The sequence below is a fragment of the Pseudophryne corroboree genome, unplaced genomic scaffold (genome assembly GCF_028390025.1).
Source record: "Pseudophryne corroboree isolate aPseCor3 unplaced genomic scaffold, aPseCor3.hap2 scaffold_914, whole genome shotgun sequence".
NCBI lineage: Eukaryota > Metazoa > Chordata > Amphibia > Anura > Myobatrachidae > Pseudophryne > Pseudophryne corroboree.
This window is the reverse complement of record NW_026970494.1, coordinates 1-20,081: the sequence shown is the minus strand read 5'-3', so window position 1 is coordinate 20,081 and position 20,081 is coordinate 1. Positions and strand designations below refer to the sequence as shown.

The window sequence follows — 20,081 nt, the reverse complement described above, 5'->3', positions numbered from 1 at the left end:
TTAATCCAAGGTCAAGATTCATACCAGCCACACCAATCACACCGTATAACTTGTGATATACTACCCAGTTAACAGTATGAAAACAACATAGCATCAGTCCAAGACCGATGAAAACTAACATATAACCCTTATGTAAGCAATAACTATATACAAGTCTTGCAGAAGTAGACCGCACTTGGGACGGGCACCCAGCATCCTCTACGGACTACGAGAAAAAGATTTACCGGTAGGTTTAAAATCTTATTTTCTCTTACGTCCTAGAGGATGCTGGGGACTCCGTAAGGACCATGGGGATTATACCAAAGCTCCCAAACGGGCAGGAGAGTGCGGATGACTCTGCAGCACTGATTGAGCAAACAGGAGGTCCTCCTCAGCCAGGGTATCAAACTTATAGAACTTTGCAAAGGTGTTTGAACCAACTTTGACCCACTGCATGGATGACATCACCATATGCAAATCCATCTGCGGCAGGCCTTCCCCCAGGAATGCTTGAACTAGTTGTTGCATTTGGTTTGTTGTTTGGGGGTGCTTCAGTATTAGGCAGCCTTCTGCCCTCCCATGTTCATCTGAAAATATGTGTTCTCCCTGCAGTTGTTGTCCCCAGATGAGAGTTCCCTTGTGCTGCCTCAGTTGAATCTCCTTTACTTGACAGAGATGTGCCTGAGCAGCGGCCCTCCCCAGCCCTATCCCAAATCATACTTATTTTGCATAGGAGATACCATGGTCATGAAGATTGTTCTCCCAGGGTTAGGTTCATTCATTGCATTCTGGGTATGCTGACCCCTGTGATTTCCCCAAATGTGGGAAACTCAACTGCATTATTTGTGGTAGTGGGGGACTGTGTTTGTGCTTTCCTCTGGTCAGCTCTGGTAAAAGTCAGATTTCTTTGTCTCAGATCTTCCTCTAGCCTTGTTCTTCTTTCGAGAGTTCCCTTGTGCTGCCTCAGTTGGATCTCCTTCACTTGACAGGGGGGTGCCCGAGCAGCGACCCTCCCCAGCTCTAGCCCAACTCCTACTTTACTGCCAGGTGAGATACTATGATCATGAAGATGCTTCTCCCAGGGCAAGGCTCACCCATTGCACTCTGGGTGTGCTGCCCCTGCGATTTCCCCAAATGTGGGAAACTTGACTGCATAATTTGTGTTTCCCCTGGTCGGCTCTCATATAATTCAGATCTCTTTGTCTCAGGTCTCTCTCCAGCCTAGTTTGCTGTCTGTTTCCACTTCTTTTTTCTTGAGCCCCTCCCTTCTATACCCTTGTGCACTATCCTGACTTCTCCCGTCTCCTTACTTTGTGCCTTCCAACGCACAATGCAAACTACAGGTAGTGCTGCAGGGCCCACACCCTTTTACTTGCTTTACAGAGCAGCTCTGGAGCTGTTACAGTGCCCAGCTGCTGCAAGAAATCAGCTTGAATGCTTCAGGGGCTGGGGCATAGCCAACATGAGCCCCACACCGAAGGAGGGTGGAGGTGTTTAATGCGAACTAGGGGTCATCCAAGCGCCGCAAAAGGCCGCCATGCCCTGCACACCCCTTTATTCTTTTCATATGCAGACGAGGGTTGAAGCCAACTTTGACCCACTGCTTGGATGACATCACCATATTCAAATCCATCTGCTGCAGGCCTTCCCCCAGGAATGCTTGCACTAGTTGTTGCATTTGGTTTGTTATTTGGGGGTGCTTCAGTATTAGGCAGCCTTCTGCCCTCCCATGTTCATCTGAAAATATGTGTTCTCCCTGCAGTTGTTGTCCCCAGATGAGAGTTCCCTTGTGCTGCCTCAGTTGAATCTCCTTTACTTGACAGAGATGTGCCTGAGCAGCGGCCCTCCCCAGCCCTATCCCAAATCATACTTATTTTGCATAGGAGATACCATGGTCATGAAGATTGTTCTCCCAGGGTTAGGTTCATTCATTGCATTCTGGGTATGCTGACCCCTGTGATTTCCCCAAATGTGGGAAACTCAACTGCATTATTTGTGGTAGTGGGGGACTGTGTTTGTGCTTTCCTCTGGTCAGCTCTGGTAAAAGTCAGATTTCTTTGTCTCAGATCTTCCTCTAGCCTTGTTCTTCTTTCGAGAGTTCCCTTGTGCTGCCTCAGTTGGATCTCCTTCACTTGACAGGGGGGTGCCCGAGCAGCGACCCTCCCCAGCTCTAGCCCAACTCCTACTTACCTGCCAGGTGAGATACTATGATCATGAAGATGCTTCTCCCAGGGCAAGGCTCACCCATTGCACTCTGGGTGTGCTGCCCCTGCGATTTCCCCAAATGTGGGAAACTTGACTGCATAATTTGTGTTTCCCCTGGTCGGCTCTCATATAATTCAGATCTCTTTGTCTCAGGTCTCTCTCCAGCCTAGTTTGCTGTCTGTTTCCACTTCTTTTTTCTTGAGCCCCTCCCTTCTATACCCTTGTGCACTATCCTGACTTCTCCCGTCTGCTTACTTTGTGCCTTCCAACGCACAATGCAAACTACAGGTAGTGCTGCAGGGCCCACACCCTTTTACTTGCTTTACAGAGCAGCTCTGGAGCTGTTACAGTGCCCAGCTGCTGCAAGAAATCAGCTTAAATGCTTCAGGGGCTGGGGCATAGCCAACATGAGCCCCACACCGAAGGAGGGTAGAGGTGTTTAATGCGAACTAGGGGTCATCCAAGCGCCGCAAAAGGGCGCCATGCCCTGCACACCCCTTTTTTCTTTTCATATGCAGACGAGGGTTGAAGCCAACTTTGACCCACTGCTTGGATGACATCACCATATGCAAATCCATCTGCTGCAGGCCTTCCCCCAGGAATGCTTGCACTAGTAGTTGCATTTGGTTTGTTGTTTGGGGGTGCTTCAGTTTTAGGCAGCCTTCTGCCCTCCCATGTTCATCTGAAAATATGTGTTCTCCCTGCAGTTGTTGTCCCCAGATGAGAGTTCCCTTGTGCTGCCTCAGTTGAATCTCCTTTACTTGACAGAGATGTGCCTGAGCAGCGGCCCTCCCCAGCCCTATCCCAAATCATACTTATTTTGCATAGGATATACCATGGTCATGAAGATTGTTCTCCCAGGGTTAGGTTCATTCATTGCATTCTGGGTATGCTGACCCCTGTGATTTCCCCAAATGTGGGAAACTCAACTGCATTATTTGTGGTAGTGGGGGACTGTGTTTGTGCTTTCCTCTGGTCAGCTCTGGTAAAAGTCAGATTTCTTTGTCTCAGATCTTCCTCTAGCCTTGTTCTTCTTTCGAGAGTTCCCTTGTGCTGCCTCAGTTGGATCTCCTTCACTTGACAGGGGGGTGCCCGAGCAGCGACCCTCCCCAGCTCTAGCCCAACTCCTACTTACCTGCCAGGTGAGATACTATGATCATGAAGATGCTTCTCCCAGGGCAAGGCTCACCCATTGCACTCTGGGTGTGCTGCCCCTGCGATTTCCCCAAATGTGGGAAACTTGACTGCATAATTTGTGTTTCCCCTGGTCGGCTCTCATATAATTCAGATCTCTTTGTCTCAGGTCTCTCTCCAGCCTAGTTTGCTGTCTGTTTCCACTTCTTTTTTCTTGAAACCCTCCCTTTTATACCCTAGTGCACTATCCTGACTTCTCCCGTCTGCTTACTTTGTGCCTTCCAACGCACAATGCAAACTACAGGTAGTGCTGCAGGGCCCACACCCTTTTACTTGCTTTACAGAGCAGCTCTGGAGCTGTTACAGTGCCCAGCTGCTGCAAGAAATCAGCTTGAATGCTTCAGGGGCTGGGGCATAGCCAACATGAGCCCCACACCGAAGGAGGGTGGAGGTGTTTAATGCGAACTAGGGGTCATCCAAGCGCTGCAAAAGGCCGCCATGCCCTGCACACCCCTTTATTCTTTTCATATGCAGACGAGGGTTGAAGCCAACTTTGACCCACTGCTTGGATGACATCACCATATTCAAATCCATCTGCTGCAGGCCTTCCCCCAGGAATGCTTGCACTAGTTGTTGCATTTGGTTTGTTGTTTGGGGGTGCTTCAGTATTAGGCAGCCTTCTGCCCTCCCATGTTCATCTGAAAATATGTGTTCTCCCTGCAGTTGTTGTCCCCAGATGAGAGTTCCCTTGTGCTGCCTCAGTTGAATCTCCTTTACTTGACAGAGATGTGCCTGAGCAGCGGCCCTCCCCAGCCCTATCCCAAATCATACTTATTTTGCATAGGAGATACCATGGTCATGAAGATTGTTCTCCCAGGGTGAGGTTCATTCATTGCATTCTGGGTATGCTGACCCCTGTGATTTCCCCAAATGTGGGAAACTCGACTGCATTATTTGTGGTAGTGGGGGACTGTGTTTGTGCTTTCCTCTGGTCAGCTCTGGTAAAAGTCAGATTTCTTTGTCTCAGATCTTCCTCTAGCCTTGTTCTTCTTTCGAGAGTTCCCTTGTGCTGCCTCAGTTGGATCTCCTTCACTTGACAGGGGGTGCCCAAGCAGCAATCCTCCACAGCTCTAGCCCAACTCCTACTTACCTGCCAGGTGAGATACTATGATCTTCACTGTTAGGGCAATCAGGATGTGGAATTCCCTGCCAGGGAAGGTGGTAATGGTGGACTCTGTAATTGGATTTAAAAAAGGAATGGATACATTTCTGAATGAAAAAGCTATCCAAGGTTATAATACTTAAAATATCAACATGGTTAATCCAGGGGGAACATGAGTTGTAGTAGTTAACTAGTCATAAAACATTGTGAAGGCAGGGGAGAAGAACAAGCGCCATATGGTGTAGTATTTTGAATAAATTGGAGTGATAGATAGGTATATACGAAGTAAGTACCGGATAGATTCTTGAGATTAGGCCTGTCTGTCTCACTAAATTCTTTGTGGCTGTTCCCCACCTAGGAGACAAAAGATCATCGCCATATGGTGTAGTAACCTCAGATATATCTTGGGGTACCCTCCCCTCTATTTCATGCGTACCAAAAGGAAAATTCAATATAGCATATAGGATATATTTATATCCAGGTAGATCAAGTCGGTCCAATATGATGTAATGGCTGAATCAGTCGACTGTTGCTGCCTTATATAGTATTATCAATAAAAAATTTTAATCCACAAAATAATAATACAAATTCAGATAAAAAATAAATAAAACAAATCAGAAAATCTTAGCTGATTGGTGTAGGCAGTAGTTAGGTCAGTCTCAACGCGTTTCGCCTCCAGGGCTTCCTCAGGAGAATACATCATATCAAAAGATACACATATTTATAGTGCTTTCAGTTTCATTTTGGCCAGCACTTCCGGTTCGCGTCATTTCCGGAACCGGAAGTGCTCGGTCCGACTTACATACTAAATGCATATGTGGCTTGATATTTAACATTAGATTGCATTGGTGGTGCAGTGTTAATATAAATTTTAGATCAGTCTGTATAAGTAGCGCAAGACGGACATAGAGTCCGTTTGCTCCGTGAAACCGGAAGTGACGCGGCTCGTCCCGGCCACTGCCGCGTCACTTCCGGTTTAGGTTAGAACCGGAAGTGCTGGCCAAAACGAAACTGAAAGCACTATAAATATGTGTATCTTTTGATATGATGTATTCTCCTGAGGAAGCCCTGGAGGCGAAACGCGTTGAGACTGACCTAACTACTGCCTACACCAATCAGCTAAGATTTTCTGATTTGTTTTATTTATTTTTTATCTGAATTTGTATTATTATTTTGTGGATTAAAATTTTTTATTGATAATACTATATAAGGCAGCAACAGTCGACTGATTCAGCCATTACATCATATTGGACCGACTTGATCTACCTGGATATAAATATATCCTATATGCTATATTGAATTTTCCTTTTGGTACGCATGAAATAGAGGGGAGGGTACCCCAAGATATATCTGAGGTTACTACACCATATGGCGATGATCTTTTGTCTCCTAGGTGGGGAACAGCCACAAAGAATTTAGTGAGACAGACAGGCCTAATCTCAAGAATCTATCCGGTACTTACTTCGTATATACCTATCTATCACTCCAATTTATTCAAAATACTACACCATATGGCGCTTGTTCTTCTCCCCTGCCTTCACAGAATTTCATGACTGAACATACCCAAGTCATATTCTGAAGAACTGAGCAGCCACCAAAGAAGTTTGGAGAGGTGTTTTCTGACGGGGCATCCACAACTGACTGAATCCAAACAGTAGAACCTGTTTGACGACCCTTTGCTTTAAAGGAATATTTGGACGCGAGACTAAGCGCACTGACCTTAAAAAAACTCCCAGTCATAAAACATTATTCAGCAAGTATGTAGAATCATCACAACTTAAAACAGGTTGAACACGATGGGCAATTTGCCTCTTTTCAACCTCAAAAACTATATTACTATATGTTACTATATTACTATGTTACTGTAGTATACAGAACACCACAATGTAATGAGCAGTGATAGTGAGCACTGATGAGGATACTAGAACTGACACTGAGCAGCAAGATGCAGCACTGGACTATTAGTAATGTACTGTAGTATGCTGAGCACCACAATGCAGCACAAGACAATGAGCAGTGATACTGAGCACTGATGAGGATACTACTGAGAACTGACACTGAGCAGGAGAGACACACTACTAGTATTACTGAGCAGCAATAAGTAACCACTGATAATGAGCACTGATATTGAGATTTCCACTGAGAGAACATAGCCACGTCCTCTCCGCTCTCTCTTCAATGCACGAGTAAAAATGGCGGCAACGCGCAGCTCTTTATATGAAATCCGAATCTCGCGAGAATCCGACAGCGGGATGATGACATTTTCCCTTGTTCAGGTTTTCCGAGTCAGGCGGGAACAACCGAGCCTGCCTCGGACCAGTGTAAACCACGTGGAGTTCGTGGGGAATTCGGTTCTCGGAGAACCGAACCCGCTCCTCTCTACCTTATACCCATAATTTTTTTTATTTTCAATCTAAGCCCCTGCAGTTTTCTGTAAGCATCTGCTTCGCTATGATGATCAACAAGTCACAAGGGCAAACACTCAGGGCTTGAGGCGTAGATCTTAGGACCAGCTGCTACAAGCATGGCAGAGGTGTCACTATCACTGGTGACACCCAGAGAGGTGGCGAAGGAGATTGTAATGCAGTGCGCGCAGATAAGCAGCGCAATGGTAAAAAGGAGGCATGGTTTCATAGGTAGGGGCGTGGCCTGGTGGCCTGAATCTACATTTTGTTGCTCCGGGTGTCCCGGGGGTTGGGGGCTGCACCCGGGGACTAGTGTGTGAGCGGTGCTGGCTCCTGCACAGTGACAGGACATGGCCACCCAGCATGACGCCTCCCTTCTTGACCATGCTGTAATTGCAGTCGCACTGCAGTTCAGCGTGATCATAAAAAATGGTGTAGCCTTCTGCTGGTGCAGACTGTATGTGCGCGCAGGAAGCCGCCACCATTTTTGTGATCACAGCGGCTGAATGTGATGTCATACAGCCGCTGTGACCACGCCCCCTGTGTCTCCTCCGTTGCAGACCCCATTTTGAAGCCTTGCCCCCGCACCGCTCCATCCCTGACTTGGAAATGGAGTTTTGCTGACCCCCCTCTCCCCCCCTGCCCCGATTGACAGGCAGAGGCGATCGCATTCTCTGCGGGGTGCCGCAGAAAATGCAGGCACTTGCGTATGCTCTTAGCAATTTTTGCAGTTGGATCGCTTATTGTGATTGCAATCCAACCTGAATCAGGCCCTATTACCTATCGCAATGCGCTGCGGGCAGTACAAAATTGGTTTAATATGGGAGAAAAACCCCCAGACCTGTGCTCCTTAACTGTACCTGGTGGCTTGTGGAGCGGCTGCCCAGTAATCAGTGTCCACGCCAGTGCGCACACGGTCCACCCCCTACGGCCACGCTCCCCTTCATCAGCGGCCTCGTGATCCGGAAGGGCGGTGTGTGTGTGACTGACCTTAGGAAGAAACCGGAGCCTCCGCTGCAGTGACCCAGCAACCAGGGCACGGGAGTATACAGCGCCGCTGGGAGTGATGAAGCTGCAGTAAAGATGTCTATTAGACCTAGCCTGCTGCAGCCCTTGTAGATTCTCATAAAAAAAGTTCTTATTTTCTTGTCAAAATTAATAGCTAAGAATAGGCTGCCTGAGGCAGGCCCCTGTTAAGTGGCCTGCTACTGAAGGCACCAACTACAAACTGAGCTCCCTGTTCATGGAAGCGGGGTTATAGAGGAGAATGCGCTGAGCATCTTGGGAACAGTCAAAAGCTTTGAGCCGGTTGGTGCCTCAGATCAAGATCCTACTCTACACCCCAATGTGAATCCTTGTGGAGTCCAGTGTACCCCACAGAAGAAATTAATGTGTCACACCCATTGGCAGCAACCTTAGAATAGCTGCTGACGGGCACAATTGAGAAAGGAAGGGGGAGGAACATTTGAATCCAGCACATAGATGCAATTCAAATATGTAATTTGAACCTTCCTATTTTAAAATATAATGGATGAACCTCACCCTGTGAGAACAATCTTCATGATATAGAGATCTCATATGCAAAATAAGCATGAGTTGGGATAGGGCTGGGGAGGGTGGCTGCTCGGGCAAGCCCCTCCCCCGTCAAGTTAAGGAGATTCAACTGAGGAAGCACAAGGGAACTCTCGTCTGGGGACAACAACTGCAGGGAGACCACATCTTTTCAGATGAACATGGGAGGGCGGAAGGCTGCCTAATACTGAAGCACCATCAAATATCAAACCATATGCAATAACTAGTACAAGCATTCCTGGGGGAAGGTCTGCAGGAGACGAATTTGCATACGGTGATGTCATCCAAGCAGTGGGCCAAAGTTGGCTGGTACCCTCATCTGCATATGAAAAGAGAAAAGGGTTATGCAGGGCATGGCGGCCTTTTGCGGCGCTTGGATGACCCCTAGTTCGCATTAAACACCTCCACCCTCCTTCGGTGTGGGGCTCATGTTGGCTATGCCCCAGCCCCTGAAGCATTCAAGCTGATTTCTTGCAGCAGCTGGGCACTGTAACAGCTCCAGAGCTGCTCTGTAAGGCAAATAAAAGGGTGTGGGCCCTGCAGCACTACCTGTAGTTCGCATTGTGCGTTGGAAGGCACAAAGTAAGCAGACGGGAGAAGTCAGGATAGTGCGCAAGGGCATAGAAGGGAGCGGCTCAAGAAAAGAGAAGTGGAAACAGACAGCAAACTAGGCTGGAGAGAGACCTGAGACAAAGAGATCTGAATTATACGAGAGCCGACCAGGGGAAACACAAATTATGCAGTCAAGTTTCCCACATTTGGGGAAATCGCAGGGGCAGCACACCCAGAGTGCAATGGGTGAGCCTTGCCCTGGGAGAAGCACCTTCAAGATCATAGTATCTCACCTGGCAGGTAAGTAGGAGTTGGGCTAGAGCTGGGGAGGGTCGCTGCTCGGGCACCCCCCTGTCAAGTGAAGGAGATCCAACTGAGGCAGCACAATGGAACTCTCGAAAGAAGAACAAGGCTAGAGGAAGATCTGAGACAAAGAAATCTGACTTTTACCAGAGCTGACCAGCGGAAAACACAAACACAGTCCCCCACTACCACAAATAATGCAGGCGAGTTTCCCACATTTGGGGAAATCACAGGGGTCAGCATACCCAGAATGCAATGAATGAAACTCACCCTGGGTGAACAATTTTCATGACCATGGTGTCTCCTATGCAAAATAAGTATGATTTGGGATAGGGCTGGGGAGGGCCGCTGCTCAGGCACATCTCTGTCAAGTAAAGGAGATTCAACTGAGGCAGCACAAGGGAACTCTCATCTGGGGACAACAACTGCAGGGAGAACACATATTTTCAGATGAACATGGGAGGGCAGAAGGCTGCCTAATACTGAAGCACCCCCAAACAACAAACCAAATGCAACAACTAGTGCAAGCATTCCTGGGGGAAGGCCTGCAGCAGATGGATTTGCATATGGTGATGTTATCCAAGCAGTGGGTCAAAGTTGGCTTCAACCCTCATCTGCTTATGAAAAGAGAAAAGGGGCGTGCAGGGCATGGCAGCCTTTTGCGGTGCTTGGATGACCCCTAGATCGCATTAAACACCCCCACCCTCCTTTGGTGTGGGGCTCATGTTGGCCATGCCCCATCCCATGAAGCATTCAAGCTGATTTCTTGCAGCAGCTGGGCATTGTAACAGCTCCAGAGCTGCTCTGTAAGGCAAGTAAAAGGGTGTGGGCCCTGCAGCACTACCTGTAGTTTGCATTGTGCATTGGAAGGCACAAAGTAAGCAGACGGGAGGAGAAGTCAGGATAGTGCACAAGGGTATAGAAGGGAGGGGCTCAAGAAAAAAAGAAGTGGAAACAGACAGCAAACTAGGCTGGAGAGAGACCTGAGACAAAGAGATCTGAATTATACGAGAGCCGACCAGAGGAAACACAAATTATGCAGTCAAGTGTCCCACATTTGGGGAAATCGTAGGAGCAGCACACCCAGAGTGCAATGGGTGAGCCTTGCCCTGGGAGAAGCACCGTCCTGATTATAGTATCTCACCTGGGTGTGCTGCCCCTGCGATTTCCCCAAATGTGGGAAACTTGACTGCATAATTTGTGTTTCCCCTGGTCGGCTCTCATATAATTCAGATCTCTTTGTCTCAGGTCTCTCTCCAGCCTAGTTTGCTGTCTGTTTCCACTTCTTTTTTCTTGAGCCCCTCCCTTCTATACCCTTGTGGACTATCCTGACTTCTCCTCCTGTCTGCTTACTTTGTGCCTTCCAATGCACAATGCAAACTACAGGTAGTGCTGCAGGGCCCACACCCTTTTAGTTGCCTTACAGAGCAGCTCTGGAGCTGTTACAGTGCCAAGCTGCTGCAAGAAATCAGCTTGAATGCTTCAGGGGCTGGGGCATGGCCAACATGAGCCCCACACCAAAGGAGGGTGGGGGTGTTTAATGCGAACTAAGGGTCATCCAAGCGCCGCAAAAGGCCGCCATGCCCTGCATACCCCTTTTCTCTTTTCATATGCAGATGAGGGTTCCAGCCAACTTTGGCCCACTGCTTGGATGACATCACTGTATGCAAATCCGTCTTCTGCAGACCTTCCCCCAGGAATGCTTGTACTAGTTGTTGCATTTGGTTTGTTGTTTGGGGGTGCTTCAGTATTAGGCAGCCTTCTGCCCTCCCATGTTCATCTGAAAATATGTGTTCTCACTGCAGTTGTTGTCCCCAGATGGGAGTTCCCTTGTGCTGCCTCAGTTGAATCTCCTTTACTCTAAAACTTTTAAAACTTAGCAAAAGTGTTTACTAAATAGCTGCTCGGCAAAGTTGCAATGCCGAGACTCCCCGACCAGCTGCCCAGGATGAACCCACCTTTCTAGTAGAATGGGTCTTCACCTAATTCAGTAACGGCAATCCTGCCGTGGAATGAGCATGCTGAATCTTACCACAGATCCAGCGCATAATGGTCTACATGGACGCAGGACACCCAATCCTGTTGGGAGCATACAGGACAAACAGAGCCTCTGTTTTCCTAATCTGAACCGTTCTGGTGACATAAATTTTCAAAGTTCTGACCACAGCCAGAGACTTTGACTCAACGAAGGTGTCAGTGGCCCAAGGCACCATGTGGAAAGATGAACCACCTTCGGCAGAAATTGTTGACGTGTCCTCAATTCTGCTCTATCTTCATGAAAGATCAAATAAAGGCTCTTGTGATACTGCATGGTTTGTACTGTTTTCCATGTGCTCCCAGATCTTTCAAAAAAGAAGCATGGTCAAGAAAGTTCTGTTTGAAAAGAAACAACATTTACTGTCATTGTTATAGAATTTGGGAGAAAAAACAAGAAGAAATCTGCACTGTTGACGCACTGGACAGAATGAATGAATCATAAAATATAACCTTTATTAAGTATGTATTAAAATTGGATAAATATTAATATTATTATCCCAAACTGCAGTGAAACATAAAGGTTAAAATCACAGAACTAACATACATGTGCATAAGAAGAATAAAGAGATGTGAAAAAAAGGTTTAAAAAGCGTGTCCGTGTGTGATTATTTTTGAAGGCACAACCCTGGCGGGGTTGTTTATATAGATATATATGTTGCTAATAATCACTTTCTAGCGTAATGTTATTAAATAGCTGTTAGTATCTATGTCGTCAGGTACCACTGGGTCGTATCCTATATACTCCTGTGGGAAACTTGACTGCATAATTTGTGTTTCCCCTGGTCGGCTCTCGTATAATTCAGATCTCTTTGTCTCAGGTCTCTCTCCAGCCTAGTTTGCTGTCTGTTTCCACTTCTCTTTTCTTGAGCCGCTGCCTTCTATACCCTTGTGCACTCTCCTGACTTCTCCTGTCTGCTTACTTTGTGCCGTCCAACGCACAATGCAAACTACAGGTAGTGCTGCAGGGCCCACACCCTTTTACTTGCCTTACAGAGCAGCTCTGGAGCTGTTACAGTGCCCAGCTGCAGCAAGAAATCAGCTTGAATGCTTCAGGTGCTGGGGCATAGCCAACAAGAGCCCCACACCGACGGAGGGTGGAGGTGTTTAATGCAAACTAGGGGTCAGCCAAGCGCCGCAAAAGGCCGCCATGCCCTGCATGCCCCTTTTCTCTTTTCATATGCAGACGAGGGTTGAAGCCAACTTTGACCCACTGCTTGGATGACATCACCATATGCAAATCCATCTGCGGCAGGCCTTCCCCCAGGAATGCTTGCACTAGTTGTTGCATTTGGTTTGTTGTTTGGGGGTGCTTCAGTATTAGGCAGCCTTCTGCCCTCCCATGTTCATCTGAAAATATGTGTTCTCCCTGCAGTTGTTGTCCCCAGATGAGAGTTCCCTTGTGCTGCCTCAGTTGAATCTCCTTTACTTGACAGAGATGTGCCTGAGCAGCGGCCCTCCCCAGCCCTATCCCAAATCATACTTATTTTGCATAGGAGATACCATGGTCATGAAGATTGTTCTCCCAGGGTTAGGTTCATTCATTGCATTCTGGGTAGCTTACCTCTGTGATTTCCCCAAATGTGGGAAACTCAACTGCATTATTTGTGGTAGTGGGGGACTGTGTTTGTGCTTTCCTCTGGTCAGCTCTGGTAAAAGTCAGATTTCTTTGTCTCAGATCTTCCTCTAGCCTTGTTCTTCTTTCAAGAGTTCCCTTGTGCTGCCTCAGTTGGATCTCCTTCACTTGACAGGGGGGTGCCCGAGCAGCGACCCTCCCCAGCTCTAGCCCAACTCCTACTTACCTGCCAGGTGAGATACTATGATCATGAAGTTGCTTCTCCCAGGGCAAGGCTCACCCATTGCACTCTGGGTGTGCTGCCCCTGCGATTTCCCCAAATGTGGGAAACTTGACTGCATAATTTGTGTTTTCCCTAGTCGGCTCTCATATAATTCAGATCTCTTTGTCTCAGGTTTCTCTCCAGCCTAGTTTGCTGTCTGTTTCCACTTCTTTTTTCTTGAGCCCCTCCCTTCTACACCCTTGTGCACTATCCTGACTTCTCCTCCTGTCTGCTTACTTTGTGCCTTCCAATGCACAATGCAAACTACAGGTAGTGCTGCAGGGCCCACACCCTTTTACTTGCCTTACAGAGCAGCTCTGGAGCTGTTACAGTGCCAAGCTGCTGAAAGAAATCAGCTTGAATGCTTCAGGGGCTGGGGCATGGCCAACATGAGCCCCACACCGAAGGAGGGTGGGGGTGTTTAATGCGAACTAAGGGTCATCCAAGCGCCGCAAAAGGCCGCCATGCCCTGCATACCCCTTTTCTCTTTTCATATGCAGATGAGGGTTCCAGCCAACTTTGGCCCACTGCTTGGATGACATCACTGTATGCAAATCCGTCTTCTGCAGACCTTCCCCCAGGAATGCTTGTACTAGTTGTTGCATTTGGTTTGTTGTTTGGGGGTGCTTCAGTATTAGGCAGCCTTCTGCCCTCCCATGTTCATCTGAAAATATGTGTTCTCCCGGCAGTTGTTGTCCCCAGATGAGAGTTCCTTTGTGCTGCCTCAGTTGAATCTCCTTTACTTGACAGAGATGTGCCTGAGCAGCGGCCCTCCCCAGCCAATTCCCAAATCATACTTATTTTGCATAGGAGATACCATGGTCATAAAGATTGTTCTCCCAGGGTGAGGTTCATTCATTGCATTCTGGGTATGCTGACCCCTGTGATTTCCCCAAATGTGGGAAACTCAACTGCATTATTTGTGGTAGTGGGGGACTGTGTTTGTGTTTTCCTCTGGTCAGCTCTGGTAAAAGTCAGATTTCTTTGTCTCAGATCTTCCTCTAGCCTTGTTCTTCTTTCGAGAGTTCCATTGTGCTGCCTCAGTTTGATCTCCTTCACTTGACAGGGGGGTACCCAAGCAGCGACCCTCCCCAGCTCTAGCCCAACTCCTACATACCTGCCAGGTGAGATACTATGATCATGAAGGTGCTTCTCCCAGGGCAAGGCTCACCCATTGCACTCTGGGTGTGCTGCTCCTGCGATTTCCCCAAATGTGGGAAACTTGACTGCATAATTTGTGTTTCCCCTGGTCGGCTCTCGTATAATTCAGATCTCTTTGTCTCAGGTCTCTCTCCAGCCTAGTTTGCTGTCTGTTTCCACTTCTCTTTTCTTGAGCCGCTGCCTTCTATGCCCTTGTGCACTCTCCTGACTTCTCCTGTCTGCTTACTTTGTGCCTTCCAACGCACAATGCAAACTACAGGTAGTGCTGCAGGGCCCACACCCTTTTACTTGCCTTTCAGAGCAGCTCTGGAGCTGTTACAGTGCCCAGCTGCTGCAAGAAATCAGCTTGAATGCTTCAGGGGCTGGGGCATAGCCAACATGAGCCCCACACCGACGGAGGGTGGAGGTGTTTAATGCGAACTAAGGGTCATCCAAGCGCCGCAAAAGGCCGCCATGCCCTGCATACCCCTTTTCTCTTTTCATATGCAGATGAGGGTTCCAGCCAACTTTGGCCCACTGCTTGGATGACATCACCGTATGCAAATCCGTCTTCTGCAGACCTTTTCCCAGGAATGCTTGTACTAGTTGTTGCATTTGGTTTGTTGTTTGGGGGTGCTTCAGTATTAGGCAGCCTTCTGCTCTCCCATGTTCATCTGAAAATATCTGTTCTCCCTGCAGTTGTTGTCCCCAGATGAGAGTTCCCTTGTGCTGCCTCAGTTGAATCTCCTTTACTTGACAGAGATGTGCCTGAGCAGCGGCCCTCCCCAGCCCTATCCCAAATCATACTTATTTTGCATAGGAGATACCATTGTCATGAAGATTGTTCTCCCAGGGTGAGGTTCATTCATTGCATTCTGGGTATGCTGACCCCTGTGATTTCCCCAAATGTGGGAAACTCGACTGCATTATTTGTGGTAGTGGGGGACTGTGTTTGTGCTTTCCTCTGGTCAGCTCTGGTAAAAGTCAGATTTCTTTGTCTCAGATCTTCCTCTAGCCTTGTTCTTTTTTCGAGAGTTTCCTTGTGCTGCCTCAGTTGGATCTCCTTCACTTGACAGGGGGGTGCCCGAACAGCGACCCTCCCCAGCTCTAGCCCAACTCCTACTTACCTGCCAGGTGAGATACTATGATCAGGAAGGTGCTTCTCCCAGGGCAAGGCTCACCCAATGCACTCTGGGTGTGCTGCTCCTACGATTTCCCCAAATGTGGGACACTTGATTACATAATTTGTGTTTCCTCTGGTCGGCTCTCGTATAATTCAGATCTCTTTGTCTCAGGTCTCTCTCCAGCCTAGTTTGCTGTCTGTTTCCACTTCTCTTTTCTTGAGCCGCTCCCTTCTATGCCCTTGTGCACTATCCTGACTTCTCCCGTCTGCTTACTTTGTGCCTTCCAACGCACAATGCAAACTACAGGTAGTGCTGCAGGGCCCACACCCTTTTACTTGCTTTACAGAGCAGCTCTGGAGCTGTTACAGTGCCCAGCTGCTGCAAGAAATCAGCTTTAATGCTTCAGGGGCTGGGGCATAGCCAACATGAGCCCCACACCGAAGGAAGGTGGAGGTGTTTAATGCGAACTAGGGGTCATCCAAGCGCCGCAAAAGGCAGCCATGCCCTGCACACCCCATTTTTATTTTCATATGCAGACGAGGGTTGAAGCAAACTTTGACCCACTGCTTGGATGACATCACCATATGCAAATCCATCTGCTGCAGGCCTACTACCAGGAATGTTTGCACTAGTAGTTGCATTTGGTTTGTTGTTTGGGGGTGCTTCAGTATTAGGCAGCCTTCTGCCCTCCCATGTTCATCTGAAAATATGTGTTCTCCCTGCAGTTGTTGTCCCCAGATGAGAGTTCCCTTGTGTTGCCTCAGTTGAATCTCCTTTACTTGACAGAGATGTGCCTGAGCAGCGGCCCTCCCCAGCCCTATCCCAAATCATACTTATTTTGCATAGGAGATACCATGGTCATGAAGATTGTTCTCCCAGGGTGAGGTTCATTCATTGCACTCTGGGTATGCTGACCCCTGTGATTTCCCCAAATGTGGGAAACTCGACTGCATTATTTGTGGTAGTGGGGGACTGTGTTTGTGCTTTCCTCTGGTCAGCTCTGGTAAAAGTCAGATTTCTTTGTCTCAGATCTTCCTCTAGCCTTGTTCTTCTTTCGAGAGTTCCCTTGTGCTGCCTCAGTTGGATCTCCTTCACTTGACAGGGGGTGCCCGAGCAGCAATCCTCCACAGCTCTAGCCCAACTCCTACTTACCTGCCAGGTGAACTATGATCTTCACTGTTAGGGCAATCAGGATGTGGAATTCCCTGCCAGGGAAGGTGGTAATGGCGGACTCTGTAATTGGATTTAAAAAAGGAATGGATACATTTCTGAATGAAAAAGCTATCCAAGGTTATAATACTTAAAATATCAACATGGTTAATCCGGGGGTAACATGAGTTATAGTAGCTAACTAGTCATAAAACATTATTCAGCAAGTATGTAGAATCATCACAACTTAAAACAGGTTGAACACGATGGGCAATTTGCCTCTATTCAACCTCAAAAACTATGTTACTATATGTTACTATATTACTATGTTACTGTAGTATACAGAACACCACAATATAATGAGCAGTGATAGTGAGCACTGATGAGGATACTAGAACTGACACTGAGCAGCAAGATGCAGCACTGGACTATTAGTAATGTACTGTAGTATGCTGAGCACCACAATGCAGCACAAGACAATGAGCAGTGATACTGAGCACTGATGAGGATACTACTGAGAACTGACACTGAGCAGGAGAGACACACTACTAGTATTACAGAGCAGCAATAAGTAACCACTGATACTGAGCACTGATATTGAGATTTCCACTGAGAGAACATAGCCACGTCCTCTCCGCTCTCTCTTCAATGCACGAGTAAAAATGGCGGCAACGCGCAGCTCTTTATATGGAATCCGAATCTCGCGAGAATCCGACAGCGGGATGATGACATTTTCCCTTGTTCAGGTTTTCCGAGTCAGGCGGGAACAACCGAGCCTGCCTCGGACCAGTGTAAACCACGTGGAGTTCGTCGGGAATTCGGTTCTCGGAGAACCGAACCCGCTCCTCTCTACCTTATACCCATCAATTTTTTTATTTTCAATCTAAGCCCCTGCAGTTTTCTGTAAGCATCTGCTTCGCTATGATGATCAACAAGTCACAAGGGCAAACACTCAGGGCTTGAGGCGTAGATCTTAGGACCAGCTGCTACAAGCATGGCAGAGGTGTCACTATCACTGGTGACACCCAGAGAGGTGGCGAGGGAGATTGTAATGCAGTGCGCGCAGATAAGCAGTGCAATGGTAAAAAGGAGGCATGGTTTCATAGGTAGGGGCGTGGCCTGGTGGCCTGAATCTACATTTTGTTGCTCCGGGTGTCCCGGGGGTTGGGGGCTGCACCCGGGGACTAGTGTGTGTGCGGTGCTGGCTCCTGCACAGTGACAGGGCATGGCCACCGAGCATGACGCCTCCATTCTTGACCATGCTGTAATTGCAGTCGCACTGCAGTTCAGCGTGATCATATAAAATGGTGTAGCCTCCTGCTGGTGCAGACTGTATGTGCGCGCAGGAAGCCGCCACCATTTTTGTGATCACAGCGGCTGAATGTGATGTCATACAGCCGCTGTGACCACGCCCCCTGTGTCTCCTCCGTTGCAGACCCCATTTTGAAGCCTTGCCCCCGCACCGCTCCATCCCTGACTTGGAAATGGAGTGTTGCTGACCCCCCTCTCCCCCCCCCCCCGCCCCGATTGACAGGCAGAGGCGATCGCATTCTCTGCGGGGTGCCGCAGAAAATGCAGGCACATGCGTATGCTCTTAGCAATTTTTGCAGTTGGATCGCTTATTGTGATTGCAATCCAACCTGAATCAGGCCCTATTACCTATCACAATGCGCTGCGGGCAGTACAAAATTGGGTTAATATAGGAGTAAAACTCCCAGACCTGTGCTCCTTAACTGTACCTGGTGGCTAGTGGAGCGGCTGCCCAGTAATCAGTGTCCACGCCAGTGCGCACACGGTCCACCCCCTACGGCCACGCTCCCCTTCATCAGCGGCCTCGTGATCCGGAAGGGCGGTGTGTGTGTGACTGACCTTAGGAAGAAACTGGAGCCTCCGCTGCAGTGACCCAGCAACCAGGGCACGGGAGTATACAGCGCCGCTGGGAGTGATGAAGCTGCAGTAAAGATGTCTATTAGACCTAGCCTGCTGCAGCCCTTGTAGATTCTCATAAAACAAGTTCTTCTTTTCTTGTCAAAATTAATAGCTAAGAATAGGCTGCCTGAGGCAGGCCCCTGTTAAGAGGCCTGCTACTGAAGGCACCAACTACAAACTGAGCTCCCTGTTCATGGAAGCGGGGTTATAGAGGAGAATGCACTGAGCATCTTGGGAACAGTCAAAAGCTTTGAGCCGGTTGGTGCCTCAGATCAAGATCCTACTCTACACCCCAATGTGAATCCTTGTGGAGTCCAGTGTACCCCACAGAAGAAATTAATGTGTCACACCCATTGGCAGCAACCTTAGAATAGCTGCTGACGGGCACAATTGAGAAAGGAAGGGGGGGGGGACATTTGAATCCAGCACATAGATGCAATTCAAATATGTAATTTGTACCTTCCTATTTTAAAATATAATGGATGAACCTCACCCTGTGAGAACAATCTTCATGATCAAGAGATCTCATATGCAAAATAAGTATGAGTTGGGATAGGGCTGGGGAGGGTGGCTGCTCGGGCAGCCCCTCCCCCGTCAAGTTAAGGAGATTCAACTGAGGACGCACAAGGGAACTCTCGTCTGGGGACAACAACTGCAGGGAGACCACATCTGTTCAGATGAACATGGGAGGGTGGAAGGCTGCCTAATATTGAAGCACCATCAAATATCAAACCATATGCAACAACTAGTACAAGCATTCCAGGGGGAAGGTCTGCAGAAGACGGATTTGCATACGGTGATGTCATCCTAGCAGTGGACCAAAGTTGGCTGGAACTCTCATCTGCATATGAAAAGAGAAAAGGGGCATGCAGGGCATGGCGGCCTTTTGCGGTGCTTGGATGACCCCTAGTTCGCATTAAACACCCCCACCCTCCTTTGGTGTGGGGCTCATGTTGGCCATGCCCCATCCCCTGAAGCATTCAAGCTGATTTCTTGCAGCAGCTGGGCACTGTAACAGCTCCAGAGCTGTTCTGTAAGGCAAGTAAAAGGGTGTGGGCCCTGCAGCACCACCTGTAGTTCGCATTGTGCGTTGGAAGGCACAAAGTAAGCAGACGGGAGGAGAAGTCAGGATAGTGCGCAAGGGCATCCTTTTCTCTTAGTCCGTAGAGGATGCTGGGGTCACATTAAGAACCATGGGGTATAGACGGGATCCGCAAGAGACATGGGCACTTTAAGACTTTCAAAGGGTGTGAACTGGCTCCTCCCTCTATGCCCCTCCTCCAGACTCCAGTTATAGGAACTGTGCCCAGGGAGACGGACATTTCGAGGAAAGGATTTATTGTTAAACTAAGGTGAGCATCTTACCAGCTCACACCTTAAGCATGCCGCAGAACGTGGCATTCAACAGAACACAAGCCAACGGCATGAACAATTGCAGCAAAAAGCTGACCAGAACCATAACACAACATGTGTATAACCACAAGTAATAACTGCAGACACAGTATGGACTGGGACGGGTGCCCAGCATCCTCTACGGACTAAGAGAAAAGGATTT

At 48.3% G+C, this 20,081-nt stretch overlaps 13 non-coding genes and 4 pseudogenes across 13 annotated transcripts; 14 read left to right on the top strand and 3 right to left on the bottom strand.

Annotated features, from left to right (window-relative positions):
- Window positions 1–695: 695 nt before the first annotated feature.
- Window positions 696–859, top strand: LOC135045937 (U1 spliceosomal RNA). The gene has a single exon (XR_010238318.1). It is a non-coding gene; the product is annotated as a U1 spliceosomal RNA (small nuclear RNA).
- Window positions 860–1,011: 152 nt separating this feature from the next.
- On the top strand, window positions 1,012–1,153 carry LOC135045930 (U1 spliceosomal RNA; annotated as a pseudogene).
- Window positions 1,154–1,845: 692 nt separating this feature from the next.
- On the top strand, window positions 1,846–2,009 carry LOC135045926 (U1 spliceosomal RNA). Its single transcript, XR_010238311.1, has one exon. It is a non-coding gene; the product is annotated as a U1 spliceosomal RNA (small nuclear RNA).
- Window positions 2,010–2,161: 152 nt separating this feature from the next.
- LOC135045901 (U1 spliceosomal RNA) lies at window positions 2,162–2,303 on the top strand (annotated as a pseudogene).
- A 692-nt stretch (window positions 2,304–2,995) lies between these two features.
- Window positions 2,996–3,159, top strand: LOC135045970 (U1 spliceosomal RNA). The gene has a single exon (XR_010238348.1). It is a non-coding gene; the product is annotated as a U1 spliceosomal RNA (small nuclear RNA).
- A 152-nt stretch (window positions 3,160–3,311) lies between these two features.
- Window positions 3,312–3,453, top strand: LOC135045900 (U1 spliceosomal RNA; annotated as a pseudogene).
- A 692-nt stretch (window positions 3,454–4,145) lies between these two features.
- LOC135045989 (U1 spliceosomal RNA) lies at window positions 4,146–4,309 on the top strand. The gene has a single exon (XR_010238367.1). It is a non-coding gene; the product is annotated as a U1 spliceosomal RNA (small nuclear RNA).
- Window positions 4,310–9,154: 4,845 nt separating this feature from the next.
- On the bottom strand, window positions 9,155–9,317 carry LOC135045905 (U1 spliceosomal RNA). The gene has a single exon (XR_010238297.1). It is a non-coding gene; the product is annotated as a U1 spliceosomal RNA (small nuclear RNA).
- A 152-nt stretch (window positions 9,318–9,469) lies between these two features.
- On the bottom strand, window positions 9,470–9,633 carry LOC135045992 (U1 spliceosomal RNA). The gene has a single exon (XR_010238370.1). It is a non-coding gene; the product is annotated as a U1 spliceosomal RNA (small nuclear RNA).
- Window positions 9,634–10,308: 675 nt separating this feature from the next.
- Window positions 10,309–10,464, bottom strand: LOC135045942 (U1 spliceosomal RNA). Its single transcript, XR_010238321.1, has one exon. It is a non-coding gene; the product is annotated as a U1 spliceosomal RNA (small nuclear RNA).
- A 2,361-nt stretch (window positions 10,465–12,825) lies between these two features.
- On the top strand, window positions 12,826–12,988 carry LOC135045976 (U1 spliceosomal RNA). Its single transcript, XR_010238354.1, has one exon. It is a non-coding gene; the product is annotated as a U1 spliceosomal RNA (small nuclear RNA).
- A 152-nt stretch (window positions 12,989–13,140) lies between these two features.
- Window positions 13,141–13,286, top strand: LOC135045914 (U1 spliceosomal RNA; annotated as a pseudogene).
- Window positions 13,287–13,977: 691 nt separating this feature from the next.
- LOC135045956 (U1 spliceosomal RNA) lies at window positions 13,978–14,141 on the top strand. The gene has a single exon (XR_010238335.1). It is a non-coding gene; the product is annotated as a U1 spliceosomal RNA (small nuclear RNA).
- A 152-nt stretch (window positions 14,142–14,293) lies between these two features.
- Window positions 14,294–14,456, top strand: LOC135045910 (U1 spliceosomal RNA). Its single transcript, XR_010238300.1, has one exon. It is a non-coding gene; the product is annotated as a U1 spliceosomal RNA (small nuclear RNA).
- A 671-nt stretch (window positions 14,457–15,127) lies between these two features.
- On the top strand, window positions 15,128–15,291 carry LOC135045958 (U1 spliceosomal RNA). Its single transcript, XR_010238337.1, has one exon. It is a non-coding gene; the product is annotated as a U1 spliceosomal RNA (small nuclear RNA).
- A 152-nt stretch (window positions 15,292–15,443) lies between these two features.
- Window positions 15,444–15,606, top strand: LOC135045935 (U1 spliceosomal RNA). Its single transcript, XR_010238316.1, has one exon. It is a non-coding gene; the product is annotated as a U1 spliceosomal RNA (small nuclear RNA).
- Window positions 15,607–16,277: 671 nt separating this feature from the next.
- On the top strand, window positions 16,278–16,441 carry LOC135045955 (U1 spliceosomal RNA). The gene has a single exon (XR_010238334.1). It is a non-coding gene; the product is annotated as a U1 spliceosomal RNA (small nuclear RNA).
- Window positions 16,442–20,081: the final 3,640 nt, after the last annotated feature.